Source organism: Falco biarmicus, chromosome 2 (assembly GCF_023638135.1).
Source record: "Falco biarmicus isolate bFalBia1 chromosome 2, bFalBia1.pri, whole genome shotgun sequence".
Lineage (NCBI taxonomy): Eukaryota > Metazoa > Chordata > Aves > Falconiformes > Falconidae > Falco > Falco biarmicus.
In genome coordinates this window covers 117,386,228-117,395,377 of record NC_079289.1, presented here as the reverse complement: position 1 = coordinate 117,395,377, position 9,150 = coordinate 117,386,228, and the positions used below count along the sequence as shown (strand labels likewise).

The 9,150-nt window shown below is 38.5% G+C and overlaps 1 long non-coding RNA gene across 1 annotated transcript; it reads left to right on the top strand.

Annotated features, from left to right (window-relative positions):
• Positions 1 to 218: 218 nt before the first annotated feature.
• Positions 219 to 5,894, top strand: LOC130144909 (uncharacterized). The gene is made up of 4 exons (XR_008820281.1): positions 219 to 620; positions 867 to 1,248; positions 4,055 to 4,246; positions 5,650 to 5,894. It is a non-coding gene; the product is annotated as an uncharacterized LOC130144909 (long non-coding RNA).
• The last annotated feature ends 3,256 nt before the right edge of the window (positions 5,895 to 9,150 follow it).

The following is a 9,150-nucleotide window of genomic DNA, read 5'->3' as shown; positions in this document are numbered from 1 at the left end:
TCAAATAGGAACATCCACTCAATGGCTCTAGAAAGAGCAGATCATAATTTCAGAAGCTCCGAAGGACCCTGAAGTAGCTGTACCTACTTGTACTTGTAGGACAGGGAAGATCTGAGGACACTTTGTGCCTCGTGCATTACAGACTCCGCATCCAGCCGATGTCAGTCTGCGGGATAAGGGTAGGGGTGGGAAAGAGGAGCAAGGATCTTCCCATTTAAGAAATGACAAAACAAGAGAGCTAATAGCTCCCAGAGAGACGTGCATCTTTGTGAGCTCCCGCAGCGTGCCTGCCTGTCTGCAAACACGGCGGTGTGTGTAGGCAGGCCTGTGGCAAGGAGGTGACCTGTTAGCGTACAATGGTAAGTGCAAAATTAGCTATTATAGAATAGATGCCAGTAATCATCTCCAAACAAGCCCCAAATAGGTCAGATTAAATTTCTCCTTATTTGTGATTCCACAGTGGTGTCTTAGATTCATGTGGAGTTTCTCTACTTACGTGACTGGAGGAGACCCAAGGAGAATGTCAGTCATAGCCTGATTAGCATGAATTCCTTAAACTAAGGCTTCATCGTTGACAACTGTGAAATAAACTTATTCTTCCAAGAGTAACCAGAGGACAGGTACCTATAGATGTCATCCATCACCTTCAGATCTACTGACTTACTCACAACCTGCCTTCATAGACTCACTTTGTATTCCTTGACCTTGCTTAGGTTTTGTGGGGGTTTTGTGGCGGTTTTTTTTGGTTTAGTTTTTTTTGTTTTTTTTTTTTGTTTGTTTGTTTTAGTTGTTTTTTTTTTTTTTTTAAGGGTTTGAACTCTGCTGCACAAATTCTGGCCTAAATAAGAATTTTCTTCTCTTTACAGGAAGCTGTGGAGACCTAACAGTCGAGATGAAAACTTCAGCCAGATGTGTAGTTTGTGTTAAATTTTTTTTTTTAAAAAAGGCAATGACAATAAGGAGTGCTGATGAATTTACAAGACTTCCTTAAACCCTTGGCTGTGGCATCAACTTTTTCGCTTGCTCTGACTAGGCAGCAGCTTTCCTTGAAAGCTGAAAAGGGCCAAACTAAGAATGCAAGAAGGAAAAGAATGCTGAAAACAAGGAGGTTTGTGAAACAGGAAGCAGGGTATCTCACGATATTACTCCCTTTCTCCTTGGGACCACTGATTTCATGAAATTTTGAAGCAAGGGCAGCCACCTTCATCCTCAGTCTGAGTAAACATCTGCTAATCATCTAATCTCAAGGTAGGACTTTGCTGCCATTTTTGCAGATGGGAAACATTTAGACAGCATTGTACAAGACTAACTAGTTTGTAGGGTTTGCTTACCTGGTATTCAGTGACTCGAGTTGCATTTTGGACTGTCTTTCATTAATTTAAAGAGCACTAGGAACTGCCGAAGTTCTGGTGATCCCCCTATCATCTGAAACATTGACATTTAAGGCACCCCAGAACAGTGAGGCTGTGGAAATTTGAGCTCGAGTGGTTAATTTAAACCTCCACATCGAGTAGGAGCCAGGAATGGAATCACAGTTCTGGGATTTTCAGATTTTGGCTGGTTCCTGCCCAAGCCCATCGAGCTGTTGCTGATGCTCTGTCCGGCCACGTGTGCTCATCTGAATTTCAGAAATTCTTTATTACCTTGATATAATAAATGTACGTTCAGTAGTAAAATTATTTATTAACAGTAAGGTTGGGACCTGAAGGGCCCTGCACCAGCACGCAGGGAAACCCAAGCTCTGTCAGCTATCCGGAGGGCTGGCTCATATGTTGGTTACCGACATAGCATCTCCCCAGGTATGTAAATGGGACTTGTAAAGTTTGTAAAAATTGTAAAAAGCAATTTTAACTATTTTTGAACAGTAAACTGCTGCCTTTGCAAATGTTCATTTTGCCTACATGCCATGTAATTCTTGCCGAAGCCCCATGCTTTTTAGTTTATTTCACCTCTCAACCCCTCTGCTACTTTACACACCGCCAGAAGAAGCCTGGATAGGAACGGACGCATCCATCGGAAAATGGAAATAAGCATCTGTACACAATCATATCCCGCAGCAATGTGAATACAAGACACTTGAGTCTTATACAAAGCCCTGAATGTTACGTGCCAAATTTGTTGCAGGTGTAAGCAGAAGCTAGAAAATATTGAAAGACAGAGAAAAGAGGGTTAAAACGGGCATACAAACATTTATGAAGAAAAGAATAATTCTGGGCAAGTTCCTTAATATTAAATGTGTTACGGCTCTTTTTTTTGTGTATGTGTGTGTCTGCTTACGAAATATTTTGCAGCCAATAATTACTTAATAGAAAAGTAACACAACAACAGATGGATCAGATGCCTCCAATAATATAGGTTTTATCCAGATGTAATTTTTAAAAATGCTTATTTGCAGGCATGAAAAGTTCAGTGGACCCATTTTTAGAGATGTTAGTTTCTTAGCATAGTCCAGATTGCTATGAGTTGTGAGACGGGGTAACTTGACCCCTCTCCCTGTAGATTTTGTTTTGGTTTATCATACAATGTATGCTATATATAATTTTCTATACCTTAAAAATCATTCCATAGAAGATACACTGGCTTTAATGGAGAGAAAATTTAATATTTGTATCTGCAGCCTTCCTAAATGACTTGTCTTTTTTTTTTTTTTTTTAAATTTAATTTCATTTTAAAATTACCTTTACATGGACCTTAAGCCAATGAAATCAAAACTGAGAAAAACAAGAGGTTTCCCTCCACCTTTTTTTTTTAATTAGACATTTCTGATTTTGATGAAGGCAATATTAAAGAGAGCTGAGCATCAACCAAAAGTGAATTAGTTTGACTGTCGTATCAGGTCCTTATCCTCTAGTTAGCTTTTTGTTACAGACTTGGACATGTAAACTGGATGATGAAAGCTCTCGAAAAGCTTAGAATGAAACACCATTTGTATGTAGAAATGGTAAAAAGTAGTTTCAGTCATTTTTATCTTTAATAGAGATATTGGCTAGCACTTTCTTAAAAAAAACCAAACCAAAACAAGCACCCTATTTTGGAAGAGAGATCTACTTTTCCCATGGGAAAAGTTAAATATTTTGCCTAGCAGTTGAACATGGTATGGCTTGTGTCCAAAAACCTGTTAATTTTTTAATGCCTGGTGGGATTTGTATTTTGGTACTTCATGAATTCCTCTTCCTCTCTGGATCAGGCTTCCCATGTCACTTCACAGCTCAGCAAGGCGGGAGGTGACTTGGGCGCAGCCTGGGAAATACTGTCTGACCTTGAAGTCAAACATTGAAAGGAAAACGGAAACTCTTCCAACTCTGATTTCTATAAATTGCCATGCTGGTGTTCACTAAACAGAGTTTGAGATATTGTTGTTTCCATCAAAATGCCAACACTGGGGCATGAGATCTTAATATTAGACATTTAGGTGTTATTAGGGTTTTTTTGGTGGTTGTTTTTTTTTTTTTTTTCCATATATGTGGCTATAAGATGGAAGCAGTTAGGGGAAAACAAGAATGGGCTGTCCTGGCACATTGACTTTGCCCTTCAGTTTGGAGCTTGTAAAAGTGACCAGAACAAGTTAAAAGATTATTCATATATTTGGGGGTGTAGCCTGTGTCACCTGAGTCAAGTCTAATCTTGGGAAACTTGTACCTTTATTGTTGACAAAATTTCAGTGTTCTGAAACCGCAGTTAAATCTGCATCTGGAATGTCTACATACTTCTGGAATCCCTGGAATCCTTAGTCTGATCTAAAAGATGAAAGTGGGAAAGGGTGGGGATGGCTGGTTTACCCTCATTAGTTCTTTGTGCAAGGTCCACCTAAGAGGATGGAGCATATTGTTGTCTCAGCAAAATATTTAATGTTATTGTGGCTTTGGAAGAGCAGATATTTCATGCTTTTGCCTGTATATCAAACTCACCAAAAATGTACATTTTCTGGCACTTGAAACTAATTTGCATCTATAATATTAGGCACAGTTGCCTCCATCCAAGGCTCCTTTCAGAAAATTTGTGTCTAAACTAAAAAAGGCTAATGCTTCTTTTTACCTGTCCCCTCTCTTAACAGCCCCAAGAGGACTGGCCCGTGTGGTGGGTAAGCCTGAACAGCTTGATGGAGTTGTACAAGTGTAGGCTTCACTGCTTTGATCTCGGGTGTAACCTTCTTCATTTTTCTTTCGGAAGCACACTTTGTAGCTGCCTGCGGGTGTGTGGGCACACAAATACACGTATCTGCTTTCAAGCAGTTCATCTTAAAGATGTAAGTTTGAATCAGGGTGTGTACACAAGTGACACAGCAAATTCACTGTGTCATCGAGATACTTAGTGGCATTATAGAATTATGCTTTCTTAAGAACATTATCTTTCCATGGGATGCTCTCGGTGAGATAGTTTCCCTTATTCACAGCAGAGTCAATTAACACGAAGCGTCCGTGTAACAGACCATTACATCTAATGCCACAGTAAGCACCCACATGCTTGTATTTCCACTTACTCACATACATATTACTGTAGAAGAATATTATTAAATAACAATATTGGGGACTGAATAAATTAAAAATGTTACTATTTGACTGTTGTGTAGCCTATCATAACCCAACACAGCATATATTTTCTTACAGCCTTCAATTTTATGAGTACATACCGTTTTAGCTTCCTCTTACCTTACTTTGGGCTACAGATGCCTGATGTGCAGCAGTATTTGCCCTCTCCTCGGTGTTCTGTGTGTAGGTAATATCACGTCTCCTTTACAAGGTAATCTTCAGACCTTGCTGTGCCAACAGAATGACTGATTTCCTCACCAGCTTTTCGGCCTGGCATTTTTTTAGGCAGTCACTCCAGGTTCTAGAATCTCCAAACGGTAATTCAATTAAGCATGGGAAAATATTCATTAATGCTGGGGTTTTGATACTTAGGACTTTCTATGGGATGCAGAGTAATTTACACATCACATTATGGAAAAGCATCTCCCACTCTGTGCAGCGAAGCTTAAAGACTCAGAAACTTTTCACACTAGATCACAGGAATTTGGCACATGAAGACTACAGAAACAAATCATCACTTGTGCAAGGTGAAGCAAGACTTCCAGGAGGGGCAGCAAACTTTTTCTTCTTTCACTCGCTTTCACCTTCCTGTTTCAATTCCTTTAACATTCATGCCACCGACCCCTTTAGAAATTACAAGAAGAGTTACTAAAAAGTTTTATTTTTCTTCATTTTCAATATGTCTGAATGTGCACCTGTAATGACATTCTTTTGGCATATCATAGTTTCAAGGCTTTTAATACTTCAGACTAACTCCCTGGAGATCTCCTTGCAGCATGTGTTGACTTCTGTTCTCATTTGGGCATGAGAGTGGTTGCTACCTTCTGAGTGAACCAGCACTAGAGGGGAGAAGGGGGTGAGCTCTTTGTAGGCATTTCACTTGAGTTCCTTGACAGCAGAAGTGTAACACCACTCCGTCTACAGTTTAGACCCAGCACAAAGCTCAGGAGTTTAGAGCTACAGCTGATAGGAGAAGCCATGCTCAGCATCCCTTAGCTCCAGGAGACTGACCCGTAAAAGTCTAGCAGTACTAAGCACAAATGTTCTTTGGCTCTTGGTTGCTTTTGGTGTTTTTCCCCTCAAAGTCTTCTCTCTCTCTTGATCTACTGGTGTTTTGCAGAAATGAGGAAAGGAACATCCCTGACACAAGGGTTGTCTGTGCGCGCTTAGAGGTGCCTGGTCTGACTGGCCACCAGAGGCTCCCAGCTGGAGCGCTGCATGGGACAAGGTACTTCCCAAAAGGTGCTTCCCTGGGTTCGCTTGGCTGGAAACAAACCAGAGCAGGTGAGGGAGGGGCGCAGGGGAAGCGAATATAAGTAGATAATTTACATGAGAGTTTTAGTCAAAGTAGCTGAAGTTTTTGCAAACGCGCAATTGACCGAAAACAGTAGATTGTAATTCAATATTGAATTGGATAACTTACCAGTTAGTAGGACAGAACACCTGTCCTGAAACTGTCGAGTGTTGTCTAGGTTTTTAAAACCTCCCTTTCTATCAGCAGACAGAGCAATTTTTCATGAACAAAACCCACTGGCGAGTTTTGGAAGCTCCCAGATCTATTTTTGCTTGTTTCCTGATGGGGCTTGTGTGCTGATCAGTGCTATTGTCATGTGTGCTGCATGTGAATATAATGCAATGAGAATATTTTTCTATGGACATGATACATGTGTGTTTATATATGAATGCACATATACACACAAATATAGTTGTATTTATGATCATAAATAATTTCTTTCAAGAATAGATGCTCTTCTGCTGTTCTGTATCTCAGCGTTTCCACACTTAAGAGTACCATAATTTGAAAAAAATTGCAACTGTCACAACTCTGCTGCAGTAATGGTTTTTAAGAACCAGCTTAATAAAAACATCAGGCCTCTCTGTTCCAAACAATTTTATTACAGTTAACAACTCAGCCAGTTATCAAGTATGTTGTCACCAATACGCTTGCTCTCTCTGTGAATGATGACACGAGTGAGTTTTGGATTTCTGTAGCATCTTACAGTCACACAGCTGTGCAGCAGCCTTTCTCGAAGGAACAAAACCACATGGGAAGGAACTGTAGCTAAAATAAAAAGTTATTTTTTGCAAAAGCTGTTTTGTAATGATAGGGTTCCACAGGCATCAAATTAGTTTACTTGCATTAATTTACATGAAAAATATGCAAAGTCCACTTTCTGGGCTTTGGTTGTATGGCTCTTTATTTTTCTAAACTAAATATGGAATTTTTAATAACTCTGTGAGTTCCTTCCAGGAATCAGCTCTGGCCTTCACCTCTCCAATGCTTACTCCATTCCTCGTGTTTGCATGGGTAGCTTACCGTGAATGACCTCCTTCATGTAAATACTTCCATATCTGGAATTCATAGAAACCTTTGTTTGCCTTGTGTCTAATTCTTAAATATACCAAAGTGTGTTCACATGTGATTTGTAGTCTTTCAATTAATTCTTTTTTCTTTTAAAAGTATGAAAGTGTTGGCTACACTTTGCCCACTAGTAAATCTCTGCTTAAACTGTACTGCATTCTTATTGCTATTTTTTTCAAGAAGATGCCAGAGCAGTGTTCTCTGCCCCACAGCTGAGCGTGGTGCTGGCTGTTATGTTAGTCAGCTTTTAATGACATGCTTCAGTTTTCCTCCGCTTTTCTAAATGCCCGATATTTCAGGAATGAGTTGGTTTAGAAACTGAAGCCAAGAAATCTTGAACTGGGAATCATGACTTTTGAGTAATAGGGAGAATTTTGTGACAGGATAATCCTCAGATCTTATGCTGGTTTTTTTGATGCTAAACAAATTATCGGTTCTGTGGAATTTTACCTTTAGAAAACACAACCGGGTGTGATTCATTGTGGCTTCTGGGCACCAGTGAATAGAAATATTGAGGATTTGAAAATATATTTTCACTGACAAATTTTTTTCCTCCTTTTTTTTTTTTTCTTCTCCCTGTCTCCAGAGACATGTTCAGTGTATAGCAGAGTAAGGCCATTATATTTTGCCAGAGAACAGATGTGATAATTAAGAACAGGAATAAGTTTCAAAATTCAATGAAAAAAATAGTTGTCAAGTGTATTTCTGAAATGAAGTGCAAACAAAATGCACGCTGATGTGTGGATGATTAATGGGGGAATGTCAGTGTCTTTCCCTTAGTTCCTTTATGTTGCTGTACACAATCATGCATACTCTATATGACCATCAAAATTTTACTCTACTAAATATACTTGATATAATGCCAATCAATGGGTTCTCCTGGCAAATAAACCCTGTTAATAGCTGCAATATATATATATGTATTTATATAAACTTTCTCTACTTCAGCTAGAATAGTACAGTACAACTGTTCGTTGTTATTCCTCCCTCCTCAACCAGAAGAGTGTGCATCTAAATTAATTCCTGTCACTTAGATGCTCTCTTGATAAACACATTATCTATATTTAATGTCTCTTTATTCACATTTTTATTATGTGTGCGTGCAGTAGCAAAAGAAGATAACGGACAAGGCAGTGTATCACATTAAGAGAATTTGCTGTTGCTTCTTGGCAGTTCTCAGTAGAGCAGCTACAGTTAGAACGCATACGGTCAGCCAGCAATCATCTACCAATATGCTTATCTTTTTCAATTCATGATATATAATTGTTTCTTTATACTGCATCTAAAAATATCCCCAAGTTTCTTATATATATATATACTTATTTCTATATTTCATATATTTCATATTTTTCATATTTTATATGTTTATACTATAATATAAAATATGTCTTTGATATTATTTCTTATATATAGCCCATACAGTCTATAGTATTTGTTTCTACAGTGACCAATCAAATGTTATGAGCAGGAAGATTATTTTGAAGGGGAGAAGAGGTATAAATCCAGTATAATAGGTGTTTGTGTGGGTGCTATAAGGCTTTTGTTGCCTACGCCATAGGTAGTGCTTTAGTTAAGGAAAATGAGAGGCTGAAACTCAATTTCTTAGGTGAGGAGTGATTTATGATTGCAAACATACAGGAGTGTAGGATGCAAAATAATAAACATTTGGTAAATTTGCACATTCCTCCATTTGCTATATATAATTATTTCCTGTGCATAGCATTAATGTCTCACGAGTAAAAATGCTTCTCTTAATATGTCCTCCTGCAGTGTTGCTAAGCTCAACTATTGAATACAATTGTTTGTGTAGCATTAGTTTAAAGAAAAAAAAAAAAAAAGTACTTTATCTAATAGGCTATATAGTCTTTCTATTACAGGCAGGGGAATTTACAAGTTCCCATTGTTTTTCAGTGCAGTAAAAATATATTGAGAACTACCAGAATACATATATTACACTTAATATAAACGGGATTCACAAAAAGCTGTTCCTCAATTTGCTTTTTGTGAATAAAAAATTGCTTGAATGCACAGTTATACTGTTTTTTGTTGTTTCTTTTCAAAACTGGGAAGATGTTGCTGAGGCTGTAGGTACTGAGCTCTCTCCAAAAGTGTCTGCTAAGCTCTTTGTGGTGATCAAGCTCTCTGCAGTTGATGTAACGTAGTTGTACTAACTCACAGCACAGTACACCATGTATTGTATAATACTCCGACCAAGTTTACAAGTATGATACTCCGACTAAGTTTAGCTGGTGGGAAATG